The sequence below is a fragment of the Camelus dromedarius genome, chromosome 14 (assembly GCF_036321535.1).
Source record: "Camelus dromedarius isolate mCamDro1 chromosome 14, mCamDro1.pat, whole genome shotgun sequence".
In the NCBI taxonomy this organism is placed as follows: domain Eukaryota; kingdom Metazoa; phylum Chordata; class Mammalia; order Artiodactyla; family Camelidae; genus Camelus; species Camelus dromedarius.
Genome location: NC_087449.1, coordinates 47022533 through 47046357, shown reverse-complemented (window position 1 = coordinate 47046357; position 23825 = coordinate 47022533). Strand labels below are relative to the sequence as shown.

General features: G+C 41.5%; 1 non-coding gene across 1 annotated transcript; it reads left to right on the top strand.

The window, feature by feature from the left end:
* Positions 1–2122: 2122 nt before the first annotated feature.
* On the top strand, positions 2123–2251 carry LOC116156992 (small nucleolar RNA SNORA11). Its single transcript, XR_004140957.1, has one exon. It is a non-coding gene; the product is annotated as a small nucleolar RNA SNORA11 (small nucleolar RNA).
* Positions 2252–23825: the final 21574 nt, after the last annotated feature.

The window sequence follows — 23825 nt, the reverse complement described above, 5'->3', positions numbered from 1 at the left end:
TCTATGGATTGTGTACCTACTTTTAATCTGAGCACCCAACCCCCACACCGCGTGACCTTTCTCTTGCCTTTCAATGTATCTCTCTGAGTAAATCTACCTTCACTCAAATGTGGCTCGCTCTTGAATTCTTCCCTGCGCGAAGCCAAGGACCCACACTTAGCGGGGCACGTCCCAGGGGCTCAACCGAAGCCTGGGACATGGCCCTCCTCATGCCCCACATCTGTTTTCCTGCATCACAAGGAGTGAATTTCCCAGTGCTTTATATAGGCCATGCACCTCAATCTTCTCCGTATTTTGGCATCTTTTAGTTTGCTTCTCAACAAGCACTCCACGCCCCAATTACTTTAACAACTCAAAGCCCACAAAGAGCTGGAACGGGCAGGGGATCAGAAAAGACAGGGCAGGAAGCCTTCATATCTGACCCTTCCACAGGCTGTCAGCAAATGAAACCAGCACCCACTCAGTTGCTCAAGTCAAAATCCTAAGAGTCATCCTTGATTCGTTCATATTGCCGAATCCATCACCAAATTCTGCTGGCTCCAGTCCCCAGAGTACCCCTATGTGCCTATTTCTCTCCACTGATACTGCCATGACCTGGCTCCAAGCCACCATTATTTCTTACTTGCACCTCAGAAATAGACCCACTGGCCTCTTTGCTTCACCTGTTGCCCTCACAGATTCTCTGTTCACATAGTAGCCAGGGTGCTCTTTTAGGAAAATGTCAGATCAGATAGAGGGTCAACCTTAGATCAGAGGAACCATGTAGTCATGCACTCTCAGTGAGCTGGATTACACGGGGCAACAGCGATGCTTCAAAATCCTTCAAAGACTTCCCATTGCTCTTGAAATCAAATTTCTTACCAGTGAGTACAGGCCAAGGAATTACATAAAAAGTTCCTGTGATGTGAGGAGCAGAGTAAAGAGGGAAGGCTGCAGAGTCAATGCAGGTTAGAGTGGAAGGGGTGAGGGAACGAGGGATGTTCCATGAGGCAGAAGAGGCTGGACCCCTGGGGCCTTGGAGGTGGTGGTGGCAAGAAGCGAGGGGAGTCACATTTTGAAAACAGACCACTCTGGCTGCAGTGTGGAGGTCAGACAGACAGGAGGCAAGAGAGACCACAGTTAGGCCAGTTGTGAGGACATTATAATATTCGGGCAGGAGTTGATGGCAGCTGGGACCAGTTGGAGATAGAAAAAGCAAATGGCTTTGAGAGATATTTCAGAAAACAAAATGAAAGTCTTGGAGCATCTATCCCACCCCTTGCTCCTATATTTTCTGGCTAATGCCTACTCACTATTCTGAGGTGAACTTCCACCTTCTCAGGAAGTCTTTCCCTGACATTCCAGGCGAGGTTATACAGAAGCCCAATAAATGTCTGTGGAGCTGACGTGATAGAAATTATTCTTGTAAAGATGGAAGAGACCTGAGCATTATATGGATGAAAGGAAAAGATCTAGTAGAGAGGGAGAAAGTAAAAAGATCAAAGAGAAGAGGTAATTGGTGGAGTGAGGTTCCCACATAGGAGAGGGGTGTGGGATCTGGAACCCAGGTAGAGGGTCAACCTTGGATCAGAGGAACCATGTAGTCATGCACTGCCAGTGAGCTGGGGTAGCACAGGGCAACAGCAATGCCGTACTTGTGACTAGACCGGTGGTTACTGCCTCTTATTTTAAGCTCTTTTTGAACTTCAAAATATTTCCTGGACTTCCATATGTAGCGATACTTTTAATATCCATTGATTGAGAAAACACAAAATGGCAGGAAGCAACACGAGTTCAGAAAATCTTTTAAATGAATTTTCTTCTTGTTAATCACAACGTTATCCTCCCTCCTTTAAAATAGCACATACAGATGAGAAACGATTTTTTTTTTTCTAGAAAATGCTTAGTGCAATAAAACTGCAAATCTGAATGCCCTCTGCCCCAGACTCCTGAGTCTACAGGTCGGGAATCAGAATCTAATTCAGACAATCTTCTAATGGGAATTGATAACATCTGTGACTGTCGATCTTCCCTCTACACTGGGACATCATTAGGGAGAGGAGTCCTGCCTTTTAAAAAAAAAAAATCCCCAGCACCTAGCATAGGTCATAAGATGAAAGGGGTTTTAAAAAATTATAGTTGTGGGGTGTGCTCAGTGCAGGGCTTCTGAAGAAATGGCTCCTCTGTTTACAACACACCCAGCAGGAATCTGGGTTCATTGTGACAAGGGGCACAAAGCTTGGGGCCTTCCTATGAACAAATACCTACATGTGTCCCCCTGCACCTCCAGATGGATGCTGGGCAGGACCGGTGGGCCAGGGCTCAATAGTGGAAGAACATCTGCAGTATTGCCACCTAGAGCCTGTCCGGTCCGTGCACGGGTGGGCCATGAGCGGTCTTATAGACATGAAGGCTTTGAACCTCTTTTCAAGGGAAAAAAGAAAGAGATTTCATATGCCATTTTGGAGTAGAGAAGTTTTTTAGAGCGGTAAAAATACTTTATACGACATTATAACAATCTATGTCATTATACTTTTTGTCCAAACTAAGGTGAGCTGTGGACTTTGGTGATTACGATGTGTCAAAGTGTGTTCATTCTTAGTTAAAAAAAAAGTACCACTCTGGTAAATAAAAAAATAACTGCATTATGTGTGGAGAGGGGGTACGTGGGAAATTGCTATACCTTCCTGTCAATTTTATTGTAAACCTAAAACTGCTCCAAAAAAAGTCTTGAAAACAAGAAAACTAAGGGTACACATTTTTGGGAAAACTTTGATTTCAGTTATATACATATCTATTTGTGTTTTTGCTGGATTGTGATGCAAAAGATATTTTTTTAGGTCAAAAAGTTTGCAAGTCACTATAGTTAAGTTACACTGGCAAATAAAAGCAAAAATTAACCTCAAAAATTATAGTTGAATGAACAAAAAGAGAATTAGTCACACAATGATTTTATTATTATTTAAAGTGAGATGCCCAGATATTCTCATGTATTCTATTTCAGTTTTTTTGTTTTTTGTTTTTTTTTTTTTTAAGTCCTGGTATCTTTCCTCCTAGTGATTAAGATAATTCAAATTCAGCCCATTTCCTGAAGGTCCTCATTTTGGATTCCTGTCTGTTTAAGCTGAGGGAGCCTGCCCTGGCTCAGGTTCATTTTTCTGTTTCTAGACAGTCTTCAGCAATGCATCATCTTAGTAAAGTGCCAGGCTCATTCCACGGAGTAAAATGTACTAAATGTGCAGGCACATCCTGTCCTTTAGATGTTCCAGCTCAAAACTCACATTTCTGCATTTGCACATGCTTATTTGGCCAAATGTATCTTGTAGGACTAGTTTAAGCCACTGCGCACAGCTGACTTTTTATTTTGGACATTAATGGACAAATCTGAAGGGAGGAATCACCTGGCCTTACATGAATGAAATAAAGAGGCATTTGAGCCTTCGGCACTTTAATTGGATCTTTTTGATGAGAAAGGCCAACAGAGACACCAAATCCCAGGATGTGATTCTTCAACTTCAGGCTGTCCTTGGAATAATGGAGAGGAAGCTGGCAGTGTGAGCTCTTGGGGGCACGACTCACCAGGAACAAATTGACAAATGGATTTGAAAGTTCAATTGAAGAGTCACCTGCCATTTCACAGGTGGCCCAATTTTACCATTGAGTAAGTGTGGTTCTTACAGCCACCGGGGTAAAGCGGTGAAAAGGTCCCATGTGGGCAGTAGACAACGGGAATGATTGCTCTGGAGATGGGAAAGCCCGAACGGTGGCCTTCAAGTAAACAGAATGTACGCACGCACGCACACACACACGCTGTAGGGCCGAGGCCCGGACACCTCTAATGTAGACTCCTGATCTGATTGGCACTCTCCCCTCTGTCCTCAGCGTCTTCTCCCATCCACCTCCTGCCCAGGTGAAAACATGGCGGTTCCCTGACGATATCATTGCTCAGACAGCCTCTCTGGTGGAAACTCTGTCTTCACGTTTGTATTTCCAAATGCCCCAAGACAAGGGATGGGGCCCTGGCTGTTCTCCTGACTCCTCGTGGCTGCTTCCCAGCCATCTCTGTCTTTTCAGAAGTCCCCATTTCTTTGAGACTCATGCATGAGGGTATCCCCAGCTCCCCTCATACACACGCCTCCATTGCTGATGCCACCACTGGCCTGGTCACTCCCCCATTCACTGAAGACTTAGTCCCTGGTTCTTTAGCTTTTTCTAGTTGCTAAGTACCCTAAATAACTTACCTCATGCCCCATTGCTCTTGGCTGAATTGCATCCCTCAAGTTCACATGTTGAAGTCCTAACCCCTAGTACCTTAGAATGCGACTGTATTTGAATACTATTAAAAAGTTGTTCATGGCCCCTGTTAAGAACAAGTGTCTACCAAGGCAGACTCTTCAGGAGACTATTGCAACAGGTCTAGGGACTGCCCCACTGGGGTTTTGAGGTAGGCGAGAAATTGGGCTCAACTCTGAATACAACAAGCAAAAGTGGGGATTTTATATGCAAAGAGCCTAGTGAGGAGGGGTCAGTGGATGGAAAATCACTAAGATGAAGCACCAGGGGATTGTGGAAAAATTGACTTGACAAGATTCTCGCTGAAGGCAGGCCAGGATGATCAGACATCAGCTGGTGTGTGGTGAAGGGTGAGGAATCTGATAGATGCTGAGGGGATTTTGGTTAAAGTAACTTAGCAGGGTTCTTGCTAAAATTGGAAAATGCAGTGGTAAACATGGAAACCCAAAAGTCAGGACCTCTTTAAGAGGAGAGTTCAAAGGATCCTGATTAGAGTGATCAAAGAGAGAATCTTTGTCAAGATAGGGCCTTTAACAAAGTGATTAAGGTAAAATGAGGACATGTGGGTGGGCCCTAAATCACTGTGACTGGTGTCCTATATGAAGAAAAGTTTAGGGTACACATAAACACAAAGTCTAAGGCATGGTCTTCTGAGTACGCAGTGACCGGACAGCTATCTGCAAGCCAAGGAGAGAGGTCTTAGAAGAAACCAAATCTTTATGTTGAATAATAAAGCAAATGAATACACTCATCTTTGGGGTTTTTGTACCTTCTCATCCTCCAAAGACACTTTGTTTTGCTCCAAAAATGATGCCAAGGCTTTCCTTTAGGCTTTAAATACAACCCCAAATTGTACTGCTATCTCCAAGATTCCACCCTGTGTCTGACTACAACGTATTACATTCGCTTTCTCAAGTGCCCCCACTAATCATTCTGAAATCCAGTTATTGATTCCCACCTCCCCTAACACACATACACTTTCCCACCCTCATCAGCTCCCTTTTGTCATCACTTCTCTTCTTTTATCACTGAAACTCCAGGGTCCACTGCTCTATCTACCCCCTTGCAAAGAGCCTCTACTCCCTTGCTCATCTCTTCATTTATCACACCCTTCTGAAAAGCCCCAACTATGAATAAACTCAACCATTTGTCTTCTCCATGTCTGCATCCAAGCAAGTTAAATGCATCACACATCCAAGCTGACCAGCTTCTCTTTACATCATTTTTAAAAATTTGACCCTGTTCTCCACTGAGACTCATGTTAGGAAATATACTGTGGCTAGGACTTCCAAGACCATGCTGAATAGAAGTGGTGAGAGTGGGCATCCTTGTCTTGCTCCAGATTTTAGTGGAAGGTTTTCAGCTTTTCATCGTTGAGTACTACGCTGGCTGTAGGTTTGTCATAAATCCCTTTTATTATGTTGAGGTATGTTCCCTCTATACCCACTTTGGTAAATAGGTGTTGAATTTTATCAAATGCTTTTTCCGTGTCTGTTGAGACATCAGCATTGGCCTCTGCTGGTTTCCCCGATTTGACTCTTGGCCGCCCCAATTTATTCTCCTCACGGCAGCAAGAGTAAAAATTGGACCATGATATTTCCCTGTTTAAAACCCCTGATAGCTTCCCATTACACTTTAAGTAAAATGTATACTCCTTATTCTGGCTTAACTGGGCCTGTGTGACCTGGACCATACCCAGCTCAATGGTTTTCTCATTCTGTTCTGATCTCATCAACTCTTCCAGTCCTGCTGACCTTGTACCTTTTCAAACAGAACGAACGTTTTTTTTCACAATCAGGCTTTCCAGATGCTGGTCTAGCTGTCAGCGGCACCCTCGACCTTACTACATGTGGCTGGCTCCTTCTTGTTCCATGTTTTATTCGTACTTTCAAAAATAGATCTTATTTTTAAAATAAAATTTATATATACAATAAAATAAACAAATAGAAGCTGCATAGTTTTGACAGATAGATACATCTATATTTTCCACATTGCTATCGAAAAAGTTCCTTCACGTCTTCTCTCAGTCAATTCCCACCCCCAATCCAAAGGCCAGCCTCTGTGCTTATGTTTTCCACCATTGGTTTGGTCTGTTTTAGAACTTTATATACATTGTAATATAATATGAACAATTCTGTATCTGGCTTCTTTTGCTGGATATAATCCCTGTGATATTTAACCATGCTGTACGTATCAGTGGCACACCTTTTTATTGTTAACTAGTGTTCCTTTGTTTGAATATATCACAGTTTTTAAAGCCCATTCTCATACTGATCTACATTTGGATTTTTTCCTGGTTTTTGTTTATTAGGAACAAAGTTGCCATGAACAACTTTTTAAATGGACATTTGCTTTTGTTTCTCTGGGATAAACACCTGGAACTAGAATCAGTGGGTCACAGGATAGTTCTAGACTTGACTTCATAAGAAAGTTCCAAAGCAGATGTACTATTTTATATCCCCACTAGTAACACATGAGAGTTCTGGTTGCCCCACACCCTCAGTAATATCTTGTTGTCAATCTTTTGAATTTTTGCTGTTCTGATGAGCATGTTGTAGCATGTATCAGATGTCAGACATTTTGTTTTTGTCCTCTGGGTCCTTGAGGCCCTGTTCATTATTTTTAACCTCTATCCTTTCTATTGTGTGGATTAAATCATTCCTATTGACCTGTCCTTAAACTCTGTCTTTCCTCTGTCATCTCCATTCTGCTATTGAACCCATCCATTGAGTTTGTAATTTTAGTTATAATATTTTTCATTTCAAATGTCTTTGCAGAGACATTTAATTTTTCCATTTGATTCAAGAGTGTTTACATTGCTTGTTGGAGCATTTTTTTTTAATTTGACCCATAAAACACTTTTTATTTTTTAATTTTTTTTCATATACTCTAATCTACTATTTTTTTACTGAGTTATAGTCAGTTTACAATGTTGTGTCAACTTCTGGTGTACAGCACAATGCTTCAGTCATACATGAACATACATATATTCATTTTCATATTCTTTTTCACCATGAGCTACTCCAAGATGGAGCATTTTAATAAGAGCTACTTTCAGTCTTGTCAGATAATTCCAACATCTAAGCCATCTTGACACTGGTATCTGCTGATTGTCTTTTACCGTGAAAGTTGAGATTGTCCTGCTTCATTGGATGGTAGATAATTTTTGGATGGTATTCTAGACATTTTGGATATTATGTTGTGAGACTCTGAGCCTTATTTAAACCTCATGCAGATGTTGATACTGCTGTTTTAGCAGGCAATCAACCAGGTTAGCAACAAGCTTCAAGTTCAGGCCTTCTGTGACTTGTTGTCCCAGAGATAATTTAACTTTCAAAACACTCACGGTGCTTTTCCCCTATGTGCGCCACATAGAGACTAGTCTTGAATCTAGGTGTTGGGCTATCGGTTTAATACTCAAATTCTTTGATGTGCTGATATGGATTGGATTCATACACAAGTGCAGCTTGAGAGTGAATCCAGGGTTTTGGGGAGTTTTTTTGCATGTAGATTTTTGGGATTCTTTTCGTATTCAATCTTGTCTGCAAATATAGATTGCTTTTTGTTTTCCTTTTCAATATGTATGTCTTTTATTTCTTTTTTCTTGCCTTACTGCAGTAGCTAGAACTTCCAGCACTGTTCAATAAGAGTATTGAAGGTGGACATCCATGTGCAGTTCCACATGGGAAAGAGAAAAAAAGCATTTAGTCTTTCACTATTAAGCGTGAAGTTAACTGTAGGTTTTTTTTTAAGATGCTTTATATGAAGTTGAGACAATTTCCTTCTATTCCTATTTTTCTGAGGGTTTTTGTCATAAATGGATGCTGGATTTTTAAAATAACATTTCTCTATCAATTTATATAATCATATGATTTTCCTTTTTTAGCTCATATGGTGGATTATATTGATTGAGTTTTGAATGTTGAACCAGCCTGGCACACCTGGAATAAGTTTCATTCTGTCATGCCACATATTGGTAATACAGTTGCTACATATTTTTATGTATTGCTGGATTCAGTTTAAATATTGGAAGATACTAGTGTCTAAGTTCATGAGAAATATCACTCTGATGTTGCCTTTACTTATACTACGTTTGTCCGGTTTTCATATCAGAGTAATACAGGCCTCATGAAACGACCTGGGCTGTGTCTCCTCCCTGTGTGAGCTTCCTGTTCATGGTAGTCTCCTGCTGCTACTGTAACAAATTACCGCAAGCTTATTGACAAAAAAAATTATGCAACACAAATTTATTATCTTACAGCTTCAGAGGTCAGAAGTCTGAAGGGGGATTCACTGGGTTAAAATCATCATGTTGGCTCATGTGCCCTTCCTCCATCTTCAAAGCCAGACGCATAGCATATTTAAATGTCTCTCAATCTGACCTACTTGTTCCCTCTTTCACTTATAAGGTCCCTTATGATTACACCAGGTCTACCTGGGTAATCCAAAAGAATCTCCCAATATCGGCACCCTTAATACAGCACTTTTTGCAATGTAAAGCAACACTCACACGTTCCAGGGTCATTGTTCTGCCTACCACACCTATTTTTTAAGATTGTATAAAATTAGTTTTAATTCTTCTTTAAATTTTTTGCAGAGATCTCCAGTGAAACCATCTGGGCATGGATATTTCTTTTTCAAAATCTCTATAATTATCAATTCAATTTATTTGATGATTTTAGGACTATTCAGATTGTCTTTTTTATTTTGGTTTTTTGTTTTAAAGGATAATTTTCATTTGTATTCTAGACATTTTTTCCATTATGTTAAGAGACTTCTGATCCTATTTAAATCTTTCATTTTCCTGGGCAGTCATCTTGTTTAGGTTTGTCTTGTGGACCTTGCCTATTGTAGACCATGCTTCCAATGGCAGTTTAATTGGAAGAGCCTTTGAGGTGGTGTTTTAGTCTGCTCGGTTTATTCGGTACTGTCGGGGCTCCCACTGGTCTCTACCAATGCTGTTGGGGAGTGGGGAGGGAGATTTCCCCAGATCACATGGCAAGGTGGGGAGAGGATGTGGTGGCATCCTTACATGGGTGTCCTCTAACAGCCTGGTTTCTCTGGGAAGGGGAAAAGAGTTTTGTGCCTGTGGGGACAATGAGACATCCTGGACCATGCCACGCACCCTGACTGGGCCCCTTCCTTTAGCGCTACCTGCCCACTTTGGAGAAGGAGAGTCTCCAACCCTAGAGAAAAAAGGCTTCCAGCTTTTTGTATCTTGATGACTCCTCCGGGCTCAACTCAGTGGCCTCAGTATATTTTGGTGGAAAAGGGGAGCCTTAGACCCACCAGGGAAACAGTTTCTCCCTTGAGCAGTTGATCTCCCTTGTTGGAGACGGTGTACCTGATTTTTCTCAAGATTTCCACTTAACCCAGAGGAGGAATGAGCACACCTGGACTGCCTGCTGTTGTCAGATTGGGGGTCAGGAAGTGCAAGCTGGGTAGGGGGACTCAAGCCATGCTGCCGTTGTGCTGTTCTCTAGTCCTTGTTAGCACACCAGATCACTTTCTTCTTGCTACCTTATTACGTTAATACCTCCTCTTACCAGAATTCTCCTTTGGTTGTTTCTCGCACCATTTCCAGGGTTTCTGGTTGTGTTTAGTGTGGAGGAGCAGGGGAAAAATGGGTCTATGCCATCTATGTGAATGGGAAGTCCTGATAATTATTTTTGATTTGTCTCATCTTTTTGTTGTTGTTGTAGTTCCTCTGTTACTCTTTTCTGTCTTCTTTTGGGTTAATTAAATATTTTCAGTATTCCATTTTTATTGCTTTCTTGTCTATGTCTCTCTGCAATATTTTTTAGTGGTTGCCCTGGAGACTGTAACTTACGTCTTTTACTTCTTGCAACCTCTTATGTTATTTTCTGGGATGTGTATAGATTTGCATTTTACATTTATATCTGTGATCTATTTAGAGTGAATTTTTGTGAAAGGAGTAAGAAGTGTCTAGATTTATTTATTTTTTCTTGCATGTGGATATCCAATTGTGAGAACATCATTTGTTGAAGGAGCTATTTTTTCTCCATTGTATTGCCTTTGCTTCTTCATCCGAGGTCAACTGACTGTATTTGTATGGGTCCATTTCTGGTCTTTCTGTTCTGTTCCATTGATATATTTTCTATTCTTCCACCAATACCACAATCTTATTTAGTATAGCTTTATACTAAGACCTGAAGTAGGGTAGTGTCAACTCTCCAAGTTTGTTCTTCTCCTTCAATATTGTGTCAGCGATTCAGCTTTAGAATCACATCAACTTTAGAATCAGTTTATCTGTATATACACAAAATAATTTGCTGGGATTTTGACTGGCATTGCACTGAATCTATATATCAAGTTGGGAAGAACTGACATCTTGACAATGTTGAGTCTTCCTTTTCATGTATGTCAGTATCTTTCTATTTATTTAGATCTTCTTTGTTTTCTTTTACCAGAGTTTTACAGTTTTCCTCATGCAGATCTTGTACATATTTTGTTATATTTATACCAAGATTTTTTTTGGTGATAATGTAAATGATACTATGTTTTTAATTTCAAATTCCAGTTGCTCATTGCTTGTCTATATAAAAGCAATTGACTTTTATGGTAACCTTGTATCTTGAAAACTTGCTGTAGTTACTTATTAGTTACAGGAGTTTTTTTGTTGTTGTTGTTGATTCTCTGATATTTTGTACATAGAAAATCTGTGAAAAAGGCAGTTTTTATCCTCCTCCCCAATCTGCATGCATCTTCTGTCTTATTGCATTGGACAGGACCTCCAGTGTGATGTCGAAAGTGAGCAGTAAGCAGGGACCTTGTTGCCTTGTCCCTGATGTTAGCAGGAAAGTAGTTTCTTGCCAGTAAGTTTGATGTTAGCTGTCGGCTGCTTGTGAATGTTCTTTACCACGCTGAGAAAGTTTCCCTCTATGTATAGTTTTCCAGGAGTATTTACCATGATACCATGGGTGGGTTTTGGATTTTGTCAAATGCTTTTTCTGCATGTACTGATATTATCATACGATTTTTTATTTAACCTGTTGATGTGATAAATAACATCAGTACATTTTCATCCAGATTGCACTTATTACTAGTTGTACACACACACACACACACATTTTTTTATTCTCTGTCATATCCACTAAATTATAAACTTCAGCACCTAGCATATTATATATTTGATACAGATTAGTTGAATGAATGAACCCTCCCCAACTTATTTGTATCTATTGAGAAGCTAGGGGAGGAGGGTGGCAGTTTACTGGACTCCAGGTACAGGACAGAGATGGAAAAAACTGAAGGGAGAGATGCCACAATATCTGTTCCTCCCTAGTTCCAGATGCTAAGTTTAAGCCTCACTGGTTAGAGGGCTAAAGCCAACAGCTGATTGAGTTGTTTTGTTGATTAGTATCATGGACTCCAGAAACAAGCAGGCCTGCTTTGGGCCCAGGTGACAGAGTGTGACAGAGTTGTAGAGAAGACTGTGATCCTGTTTTATAAATGTCATAATCCAGCATGTGGGAACTTGGAGCCATGGTAATTTGAGCATTAAATGGGATCTCCTTTGCATCTGCAGTCTGCATTTGAGGTATAACATATACAATATACAAAACAATCAGAGCTCTGCTTGATATGCCTTAGAATATGTCTATATTTTAAAAAATCCAACCTATTTCCTTCCAGATTAGCTTATCTTCATGAGTCCTATGGAAATATTTCCACTTGACTAGTTTCACAGTTTCAGGTGTATAATCTAACAGTACCCAACTGGCTGGCGGATCCCTTTTCTGGGTCCATGTCCAGAAGACCTGAACTCCTATTACCTGAGAGCCCTCCATTGACAAGGAGTTCTCCAAGAAGACTATTTCCTTCATCTCTGCCCTCGATTTGCTTATTTGACTAATATTCATCATCAAGACCCTTGCCTGCTTGCAGTAATCCTTCCTCTTTGTTTTCAGAAAATCTTCAACTTTTAGGCTTTTAAAGGCTTCTGATTCCTGTTCCATAGTTATCCTTAGCTGTCTGTAGTGAACACCTGTGGGTTTGTTTTTTTTTTTCCCCAATCTGTTATTAACCCATCTTCTGACCTAAAAAAAAAAAAAAGAATTGGGGAGTTACTCTTTCTCCACTCTAAGTTCTAAGTACTTGGGGAAGGCTGCCCCCTTCCAGCTCTCAGGGTAGGCTCAAATCAGCTTAAACCAGTCAGTGTATGGTAAAACTTTAGGCACTGGGATTTGTACAAGTATACAAATGGCCTAACTGGACCAAAAAGAGTCAGACCCAGGACTTTGTGTACACTGTTGAGACAGAGGCTCTCTTCCTGCTGGATGTAGACTTCAGTACATGAGAGGTCTGGTGTGGCTTTAGCCTTCTTATGCCTGCAAAGGAGCAACCTGTCAAAGACAACACTGGGGAGAGCAGGGCTAAACCAAGAGACAGAGAAAACCGAGTCCTGGTGACATTGTCACTACATGAAGCCATGCCTTAAAATAATCCTACCCCCTGAACTTCTCAGTTTTGTGATCCACTAAGTCCCCTTTCGGATTAAGTCATGTTAGGTTGAATTTTCTGTGATTTGCAATCCCCCCAAATCCTAAGCAACACATTATTCATGTTGTCTTTAAACACTTCCAGCAAAAATCTCCCTACTTGCTTTAGCCTCTGCTGTGTGCTGGGACTACTGCTGGCCATGGGTGCACAGTCCTTGACTCTGATTTTTCCCAGGGACTTTGGATTTATAGCTCTTTGATGGGCTTGATTTTGGTGTCCTCTCATGGGAATGCCCGATCCTGATTCCGTAATCCCACAGTCCACCCACAATGCTGTCGCCTGAGTCACTGACACTATCTTAAGCCAGACTCTAGATTTTGGTTTCTAACCTAGTACTCCCTAGATTCCTTTTCTGGAACAAATTTCATTCAGATTATTAGAACTCATTAAGAACTATTCACTGGAATAATTTTATTCCACTCAAAATTTATTCTGATTTCCAAGTGGTCAGAACTGGGCAAACAACTCCAAGTGTTTCTCCAGAAGGAACCTGAGAGAAAAGAAGAGGGGACCAGAGTGCTTGTATGTCTTTTAGGAGATGTGACGGAGATTGCCCAGGAGTCACATTCATCAGTTCCATCCAAACTTCTTCTAATATTAGCTGAAAATCTGTGTGTTCACATATGTTGATAAACCCTGATGAATTATCACAAAACCAGCATCTCAGAGTGTCTGTCCCTGCTGCATAGACACTCAAATTCTCGAAAGTGTCTGGAAGCAGAGGTGCCACTGAGGAAATAGCACTTCATCCTTTTGGATTATCCTGCAAGACAGAAAGAACTGTGAATTATCTTTTCTTGCTTTATAGATGAAAGTAACAGGGGCTGAGAATCAAGGGAGCACAGAACGTGGCAGAGCCTGAAGGGCCTAAAATCAGCTAAACTTGCTCTTTTAATATATAGATAAGGGAATCAAGGTCCAGAGATGTCAAGTGACTTGTGCATGGTCACACAGCCAGCTGGTGGCAGAGTCAGAATGAAGATTTAGGTCTCCTTGTTTCCAAAGCAGTGCCCTTTTGATCATGTCCCTCTGGGGCTTTATAATTAGCAGTAGAATTGCTTCAGGGTCCTGCATGGACATGTGACTTTTAAGGACATATCACTCTCAGGAAAAGTTCAGATTTGGTCCTTCATATGAGGAAGCACATCTGTTAGCTATTTTAAGGTAACAAACTACCTCAAGTTTAGTGACTTTAAACAACAGCCATTTATTATTATTCACAAATCCGTTGATAGGCTAAACAACTCTTCTGGTCCGGGGTGGGTCAGGCCACTTGCTGCAGTGTTTACTCATGTGTCTAATGTCTGATGCGGACTGACTTGTCTGGAAGGGGCTCAGCTGGGGTGGCTCATCTCTGCCCTATGTGGTCTTTCATTCTCCAGCAGGAAAACTTGGTCTTGTTCACAAGGCAGATGGGCAAGTTTCCAATAGAAAGAATGGGAGTGTTCAAGGCTTCTTGGAATGTAGTCTTGAAACTGGTGCCATCTCACTTCCATCACTCTCTGATGACTAAAGCAATTCATAAGGCCAGCCCAGATTCATGGGATGAGGAAATAGACTCTAATTCTAGACAGGAAAGTACAAATTCACATTTCCAGAGGCATGGACACAGGAAGAGAAATTATTGTGGATTTACAAATAACCTACCTCAGGAGATATGATTGTCTCTTATTCCAAAAAAGGGCCTAAGCCATCCTAGTTCTTGGCATAAGTACAGCAGGGGTTTAATGCATGCATATTAAATGAGTTTTCCTGCCTCACTATTCATGAGAATACATGTAGATAAGTTTGTGATGTGTGTGTCTATAGGATGTGTGCGCGTGTGTGTGTACACAAACACATGTGAATTTGTGTTCTTTTAGAGCTTTTGAAATGCAGGCTTCTACCAGGACACACTGTAAAGACAGTTCATTTCAGGACTAAGGAGAGCAGCCTAAACTGAATGTGCGATGATGGCAGACCCCCAACAGAGCCCTTCTCAAGTGTCAGACTATAAATTGGACTTTGTTCCTGGTAGCAACAGCACATTGGGTAATACAGTTTTCATTTTCTGACATCAGAAAACACTCAAATTTATCTGCACACACACACACAAAATGTTTCCTGGAAAACCAGAAAACTATCTCAAAAGGAACACACTAGGGGAGGTCAGCTTTGTACACAGCCACCTTTGAGGGGTCTTGACCCTCAGGAACAAAACCCCTTCAGCCCTCTATTTCACAGGTTCTTGCCTGAGGGGTCATGGCCACCACCACTTCCAACATTCCAGGAGGTTCTAACCTACCATAGCTTTGTGGCCTCAGAGTGGGCAAAGTCCACTCCCTTAGCTCAGCTACACTGAGGTTACAGACTTTTCCACAACTAATATTTACTGAATAGCCTCTGAGTACCAGGCACTTGGCTAGGTGCTAGATCTATAGAGTGAATATAAGTCATCCCTTGTCCTTATATAGCGCACAGTCTGGTAGGAAAGGAGACAGTAAACAAGGAAATGTTGCAATACATAAATACATAAAAATTTTGATATGAAGGGAAACAACAGGGAGAATAAGTAGGAGCAGTCAGATTAGATCAGATGATTGGGAAAGATGCCATGTTCCGTCTGAGAGCTAAAGAATGAAAAGGGGCCAGCCATATAAAGGGAAGAGGGGACCATTCTAAGTAGAGAAAATAGCAGGTGCAAAGGTCCTGAGGCAAAAAAACATATAGTGCTTAAGCACCTGAAAAAACTCAGTGAACCTGAAGTCTAGTAGTAGAAGAGGTAAGTTCAAGATGAGTGTAGGAATAGCAGAACCCAAATTATGCACGGTCTGGTAGGCTACTTTATGAAATTTGGATTTTATTGTAAGAGCAATAGTAAAATACTGAAGTGTTTTTTCAGAACTTCTCAGGAAATTCAGATATGGCCGCCTTCATCTCCTGCTGAGAATTTCTAGGTTAAGAAATGCTGTAGGGAAACACCTCTAGGCCATCCCCTGTACCCAAAGTGAACAGATTGCACGCCAACTTCCTCATCCTCAGGACCAGCCCAGACTCATGTAGGAAGTATCCAGCCTACATGGACCACACTGTACAACTGCATGTTGTTCCCCCTGCAAGACCTGGTGGGCTCCTTCTCTCCCAAGACTTTCCTTCTCTTCTTCTCATGCACTATTAGCCCAGGATGTGCTGCTCCCACCTGCCTCAGCCTCGGTCAGTCCTGCCCACATTCGCACCTCTTTCTCCTTGGTTCCTGAATTGCACCTCCACTGACTAAGTCTTTAGACCCTTCAGCCAGTGCAAACCTGATACTCCACTCCCTTACTCTCCCAGAGATCTTGCCCTCCTCTCTCCCCGTTTATTTGCTAAATGGCCAAGTGACTCTGTCTCTTGGGGAAATCTTGCCTCTGTCATTACTTTGAACCCATGGCAGCCAATATTATTTTTTAACATTTTTTATTGATTTATAATCATTTTACAATGTTGTGTCAAATTCCAGTGTAGAGCACAATTTTTCAGTTATACATAAACATATATATATATATTCATTGTCACATTTTTTTTCTCTGTGAGCTACCATAAGATCTTGTATATATTTCCCTGTGCTACACAGTATAATCTTGTTCACCTATTATACAATTTTGAAATCCCAGTCTATCTCTTCCCACCCCCTGCCCCCTTGGCAACCACAAGTTTGTGTTCTATGTCTGTGAGTCTATTTCTGTTTTGTATTTATGCTTTGTTTGTTTTTTTTGTGTGTTTTTTTTTTTTTTAGATTCCACATATGAGCGATCTCATATGGTATTTTTCTTTCTCTTTCTGGCTTACTTCACTTAAAATGACATTCTCCAGGAGCATCCATGTTGCTGCAAATGGCGTTATGTTGTCGGTTTTTATGGCTGAGTAGTATTCCATTGTATAAATATACCACCTCTTCTTTATCCAGTCATCTGCTGATGGACATTTAGGCTGTTTCCATGTCTTGGCTATTGTAAATAATGCTGCTATGAACATTGGGGTGCAGGTGTCATCCTGAAGTAGGGTCCCTTCTGGATATATGCCCAGGAGTGGGATTCCTGGGTCATATGGTAAGTGTATTCCTAGTCTTTTGAGGAATCTCCATACTGTTTTCCACAGTGGCTGCACCAAACTGCATTCCCACCAGCAGTGAAGGAGGGTTCCCCTTTCTCCACAGCCTCTCCAGCATTTATCGTTTGTAGATTTTTGAATGATGGCCATTCTGACTGGTGTGAGGTGATACCTTATTGTAGTTTTGATTTGCATTCCTCTGATAATTAGTGATATTGAATATTTTTTCATGTGCCTATTGATCATTTGTATGTCTTCCTTGGAGAATTGCTTGTTTAGACCTTCTGCCCATTTTTGGATTAGGTTGTTTGGTTGTTTCTTATTAAGTCATATGAGCTGCTTATATATTCTGGAGATCAAGCCTTTGTCGGTTTCATTTGCAAAAATTTTCTCCCATTCTGTAGGTTGTCTTTTTGTTTTACTTATGGGTTCCTTTGCTGTGTAGAAGCTTGTAAGTTTTATTAGGTCCCATTTGTTTATTCTTGCATTTATTCCTACTGCTTGAGTAGACTGTTCTAGGAGAATATTTTTGAGATGTATGTCAAATAATGTTTTGCCTTTATTTTCCTCTAGGAGGTTTGTTGTATCTTGTCTTATGTTTAAGTCTTTGATCCCCTTTGAGTTTATTTTTGTGTATGGTGTAAGGGAGTGTTCTAGCTTCATTGTTTTACATACTGTTGTCCAGTTTTCCCAACACCATTTGCTGAAGAGACTGTCTTTATTCCACTGTATATTCTTGCCTCCTTTGTCGAAGATTAGTTGACCAAAAGTTTGTGGGTTCATTTTTGGGCTCTCTATTCTGTTCCATTGGTCTATATGTCTGTTTTTGTACCAATACCATGCTGTCTTGATGACTGTAGCTCTATAGTATTGTCTGAAGTCTGGGAGAGTTATTCGTCCAGCCTCTTTCTTTCTCTTCAGTAATGCTTTGGCAATTCTAGGTCTTTGATGGTTCTATATAAATTTTATTATGATTTGTTCTAGTTCTGTGAAATATATCCTGGGTAATTTGATAGGGATTGCATTAAATCTGTAGATTGCCTTGGGCAGTGTGACCATTTTAACAATGTTGATTCTTCCAATCCAAGAGCATGGGATATCTTTCCATTGTTTGAAGTCTTCTTTAATTTCCTTCATCAGTGGTTTATAGTTTTCTGTGTATAATTCTTTCACCTCCTTGGTTAGATTTATTCCTAGGTATTTTATTACTTTGGGTGCTATTTTAAAGGGGATTATTTCTTTACTTTCTTTTTCTGTTGATTCATCATTAGTGTAAAGAAATGCAACTGATTTTTGAACATTAATCTTGTAACCTGCTACCTTGCTGAATTCTTTGATCAGCTCTAGTAGTTTTTGTGTGGACCTTTTAGGGTTTTCTATATATAGTAACATGTCGTCAGCATATAGTGACACTTTTACCTCTTCTTTTCCAATTTGGATCCCTTTTATTTCTCTCTCTTGCCTGATTGCTGTTGCTAGGACTTCCAAGACTATATTGAATAGGAGTGATGATAGTGGGCATTCTTGTCTTGTCCCAGTTTTTAGTGGGAAGCTTTTGAGTTTTTCACTGTTGAGTACTATGCTGGCTGTAGGTTTGTCATATATAGCTTTTATGATGTTGAGATATGTTCCCTCTATACCCACTTTGGTGAGAGTTTTTATCATAAATTGGTGTTGAATTTTATCAAATGCTTTTTCTGCATCTATTGAGATGATCATGTGGTTTTTGTCCTTTCATCTTGTTGATGTGATGTATTACATTGATTGATTTGTGTATGCTGAACCACCCTTGTGTCCCTGGGATGAACCCCACTTGGTCATGATGTATAATCCTTTTTATGTATTGTTGGATTCTATTTGCTAATATTTTGGTGAGGATTTTGGCATCTATGTTCATCAGTGATATTGGACTATTATTCTTTTTCTTTGTAGTGTCTTTGCCTGGTTTTGGTATCAGGGTGATGGTGGCTTCATAGAATGAGTTTGGGAGTATTCTTTCCTTTTCAATCTTCTGGAAGAGTTTGAGAAGGACTGGTATGAGTTCTTCTTTGTATGTTTGGTACAATTCCCCAGTGAAGCCATCTGGTCCTGGACTTTTATTTGTAGGCAGGTTTTTTATTGCTATTTCGATTTCATTTCTAGTGACTGGTTTGTTCAAGTGGTCAGTTTCTTCTTGATTCAGTCTTGGTGGACTGTATGTTTCCAGAAACCTGTCCATGTCCCCTTATCCAGTTTGGTTCCATATAGTTTTTCATAATATTCTCATATGATATTCTGTATTTCTATTTTATTTGTCCATTTTCTCCATTTCTCCATTTTCCTTTCTTATTTTGCTAATTTGTGCTCTCTCTTTTTTCTTCCTGGTGAGTTTGACCAGAGGTTTGTCGATTTTATTTACTTTTTCAAAAAACCAGCTTTTGGTTTGATTGATTTTTTTCTACAGTTTTTTTAAATCTCTATTTTATTTATTTCCTCCCTGATCTTTATAATTTCCTTCCTTCTGCTGCCTTTTGGGGTTTTTTTGTTTTTCTTTTTCTAGTTCTTTTAGTTGGTGGGTTAAATTGTTTATTTGAGATTCTTCTTCATTTTTGAGGAAAGCCTGTATCACTATAAACTTTCCTCTTAGCACTCTTTGCTGTGTCCCATAAATTTCGTGTTATTGTGCTTTCATTTTTATTTGTCTCAAGGCATTTTTTAATTTCAGCTTTGATTTCCTCATTGACCCATTGTTTTTTTTTAATAACATGTTGTTTAATCTCCATGCTTTCCTTTATTTCTCCTTTGTTTCTCTGTTGTTGATTTCTAATTTCATGGCATTGTGGTCAGTAAAGATGCTTGAGATAATTTCTATCTCCTTAAAATTGTTGAGGTTTCTTTTGTGCATGGCAGCCAATATTTTAGCACGAGTAACCCCTTTTATTCTTGTTGCAACCCTTTCCACCATCCTGTTATGCTGAAAGACATCTCTCAGACATTTTGCATCTAATAACAATAGCTAACCTTTATGAACAATTTCTATATGCCAAGCATTGTCTTAAGTGCTTTCCAAGAAATGCCTTATTTAATCCGTGTGTAATACCATAATACAAGGCTGGCAGATTGTGTTTTCCAAAGGTTACCACAATATCTCCTGTTTCATATGCTCTTCTAGACCCTTCCCACTCCCCCACTAGGAGGCAGAGTTTAATTCTATGCCCTTGAAACTGCCTGTCCCATGATTCAAGTATAATCTATAGAGTGCAGTGGAAATGACTGAATGATTTCTGAGGCTCAGTCCCCAAAAGAGCTGAAGCTTCCCCTTGTTAGCTGAGACTCTCTTTTGGAGCTCTGAGTTGCCATGTAAGGAGTCCACCTTGAGACTGTTAAGCTGAAGAGGCCCTGTGTAAGCACTCCAAGGAGCAGCCCAGCTGTGTTTGCAGCCAATAGCCAGCACTGACTGCCAGCCATGGAGTGACCATCTTGGGTGTCCAGCTGCACTGAGCCTTCAGAGAGTAGCAGCCCTGGACAATATCTGACTGCGACCATATGAACGCCTCCAGACAGATCTGCCCAACCTTCCCTTCCTCAAATTCCTGACCCACAAATTCATGAGCATCTGTTTTAAACCGAGAAGTTTGGGATAGTTTATTACAAAGCAAAAATAACCAAAACAATAGGTAATGGTCTGGCCTTGATTTACAGTTAAGGAATCTGGGACCAAAAATAAATCCCTTGCCCAAGTCAAAGAGCTAGTAAGTGGTAAGGACTGGAGTCTTTGGTCTTTCACACCACTTGGCCTGTGCTGTCAGACTGTAGGCTGTCACTGTCCGTCTATTAAGCAGTTGCCTTTGCCACCTGGTTATGGAGATGATACAAGGTTCTTAGCTTGTAAACTCTTCCTCCTCCCCATTCAGGGATGGATCCCAAGGTTGAGGGTTTCTGTTCTAGGTTCATTTTGGGGATTAACTTCAGGGATTTTCCTCTGGCCTCCAAGGTAGACCCACGTGTCACGGATGATCTACATGCCACGCCCACCCTGTCCTGTAACTAGCAGAGCAGCATAAACTGCTGGTTAAGAACACGAACTGGCCTCTGCCATTAATGGCTGTAGAGCCCTGGAGCAAGAGGCCACTCCACCTCTCTGAGCCTCAGGTTTCTCAGCTAGAAAATGAGGTGATGATAGAACCCAATTCATCAGGATGCTTGAGGTGTTACATGAAATAATGTATGTAAAGTACTTACCATATTTCCTGGCAGTCGATATGTTTTATTTAAATGTTCCTTCAGGCTGGAGACAGATACACATTGAGCCTGGTGGAAAAAAACAGCCGCTCTCCCAACTCCTACTACTCCATGGAGGCTGTTTAACAGGACTTAATCCACCCGGTGGTCCTCACAAAAGCAGTGATTAAAGGGAGCACATCTTCCCCAGGGGGTAAGAAAACACACCCAGAGTGAGGGGAAACTGTCCTACTGCAGGGTCCCACCTCCTTATTTCTTTGCTTGAAGATGGGATTGCCTTCACAGAATGATTAAGAATTTGAATACCTAACTTCTGTGGCTCTCAGTCTCCTCAGATTAAAAAAAATGGAAATGATACTGATTACCTCACAGTGGAGGTGAGCAGTCAATGAGATGATGAATGCTGGGCACCTGGGACACAGAGCTTGGAGAAGGGTGACCCTCCCTCTCTGTTCTTCTCTGGGCCACTCTCTAAAGCACAGCTAAGTGTGACATCTCTCCCTCCCTCTTCTCACTGTAGCCAGAGATCTCCAGGCTTGTAGCAAGGGCTTCAAAGGGTTGAATTCCTTCTCTGGAAACTCAAGCAAAGTTGGGGGGCACCCTTCTACTCCATTCTTTCTGTAGTACTCAGGAGCCCCCCCCCCACCACACTCCCCTGGGAGACAGGAAGATCTGGAGCTTCAGTGGGGCTCTGTGCTATCACAAGGGCTTTGGGAAGCCCAAGAGGAAGAAAAAGAATGGTAGCAACTTGGGGTCATGGGAAGAGTACTGGCGTTGAGAGTCAGAAGACCTGAGTATCAGATTCATGACTCTCCCTTTTTATCCATTTCTCCTTGGCAATGGCACTGAGCTTCAGTTTCTCCATCTGTAAAAATGGAGACCATAGTATACCTGTCTTGCCAGTTTCACAAGCTTATTGTGAGGCTTGAAGAGGAGAAGCAGGTATGACAGTCCCTGCTGATGCCCATTATTGCTGTTAGTCTTGGGCAGGAATCTCATCTACTTACACAAAACCAAGACAGCATCAGCTTGAGTCCTCAGAGAGGAGCTTAGTCCTGTGCACTGGGTATCACTTCCATTCTCCTGGTGTTTCAGGAAAAGCGGATGTGGGGTGTGAGAAGTACTGTGTCCCAGGCTTCGGGTGAGCCCCTGGGATGTGCCCCACCAAGTGTGGGTCCTTGGCTTCGTGCAGGAAAGAATTCAAGAGTGAGCCACAATTGAGTAAAGGTAGATTTATTCAGAGAAATACACTGAAAGGCAAGAGAAAGGCCACGCGGTGTGGAAGTCGGGTGCTCAGATTAAAAGTAGGTACACATTCCATAGACAGAGAGCGGGGCATCTCCGAAGGAGGGGGGTGGCGGCAGCCTTGAGGGGCAGGGTTGCCCATTTTTATGGGCTTTGGTAGCTTCATACGCAAATAAGTGGAAGGATCAGTCAAACTAGTCTGGGGAAGGGGCTGGGATTCCCAGGAAGTTGGCCATTTCCCACTCTTTGACCTTTTGTGGCTAGCCTTGGGACTGTCATGGGCCTGTGGGCATGCTATTCACCATGTTAATATATTACAATGAGCGTAAAATGAAGCTCAAGACCTGCTAGAAGTCAAATCTCCCACCATCTTGAGCCTCAAGGCCTCCTGGGGGTTGAATCTTCCCCCATTTTGATGTTAATTGCTGTAGCATTCCTTGCATGGCTGTGCCCTGCCCCCTTCCTGTCTCACTAGAGGGGAGTAAACTCTTCGTATTATTCTCATCTTTCTTTCCCCTGGAAAGGGCACCATCCTAGCTAGGTCTGCAGAAGCATGTGCGACTCACCCTCTAGCTCACTGTCCACCGCCAATCATCACAGGTCTAAAGGATTAAATGAGAATAATCAGTAATTACAGGGCATTTGCAATGTGGGATCGTTCAAGTGCTTTACGTGGATGAACAAATTTCATCCATAGAGCAACCGTGAGGTAGGTGCTTTTATTATCCTCTGCTTACAGGTGAAGAAATTCAGGTGCAAAGGACTTAAGTAACTTGTCTGGGGTCACACCGCTGACAAGGAGCCCAGGCAGGTTTTGAATCCTGGAGGTTGACTCCAGAGCTTTTTCACTTAACCACTGCGCTAATGCTCTCTCACCACACCTGCCACCATCATCTCTTGCCGAGATTCCTGCAGCATCTCTTAGCTGATGTAACTGCTTTGGTCTTCCCCTTCAATAAAGCGTTCCCCACAGAGCTACCAAAAGACGTCTTTGCAAATGACAGTTCTGATTTCCCTCTGGCCAAAGCCTTTCAAGGACTCCCCATTTTCCCACTGAATGCAGTCCAGGCTCTTCCTGTTGGCCCAGAAACCCCTGCACGGTCTGGCTCCTGCCTGCCTCTCTTCAGCCTGAACCCTGCTTATCTTACACTCAGGGACACTGGAGTGTTCTGTGATTCTTCATTCTGCTACATCTTGGTGTATTCAATTCCTTATTCCTCCTGAAATGCCTCATCATCACTGGAAAGCTCGTACTCATACAATCCATACATGAAGTCCTCCCACCCTGGCCCCTCAGCTCTATTCCCTGCACGTTGTTCCCATTACAGTGTCATCACCTCAGAATGCAACAATTTGTCTGCAGACCCTTCTGTCCCAGTGGACTGTGAGTTCCTGGAGACAGGATTCTCTTCAGCGCCCCAATACCTCCCACAAGGCCAGTACAATAGGACATTAACAAGTGCTAAAAAGTACTCTTTAGGTGTGAAAAATTTGTT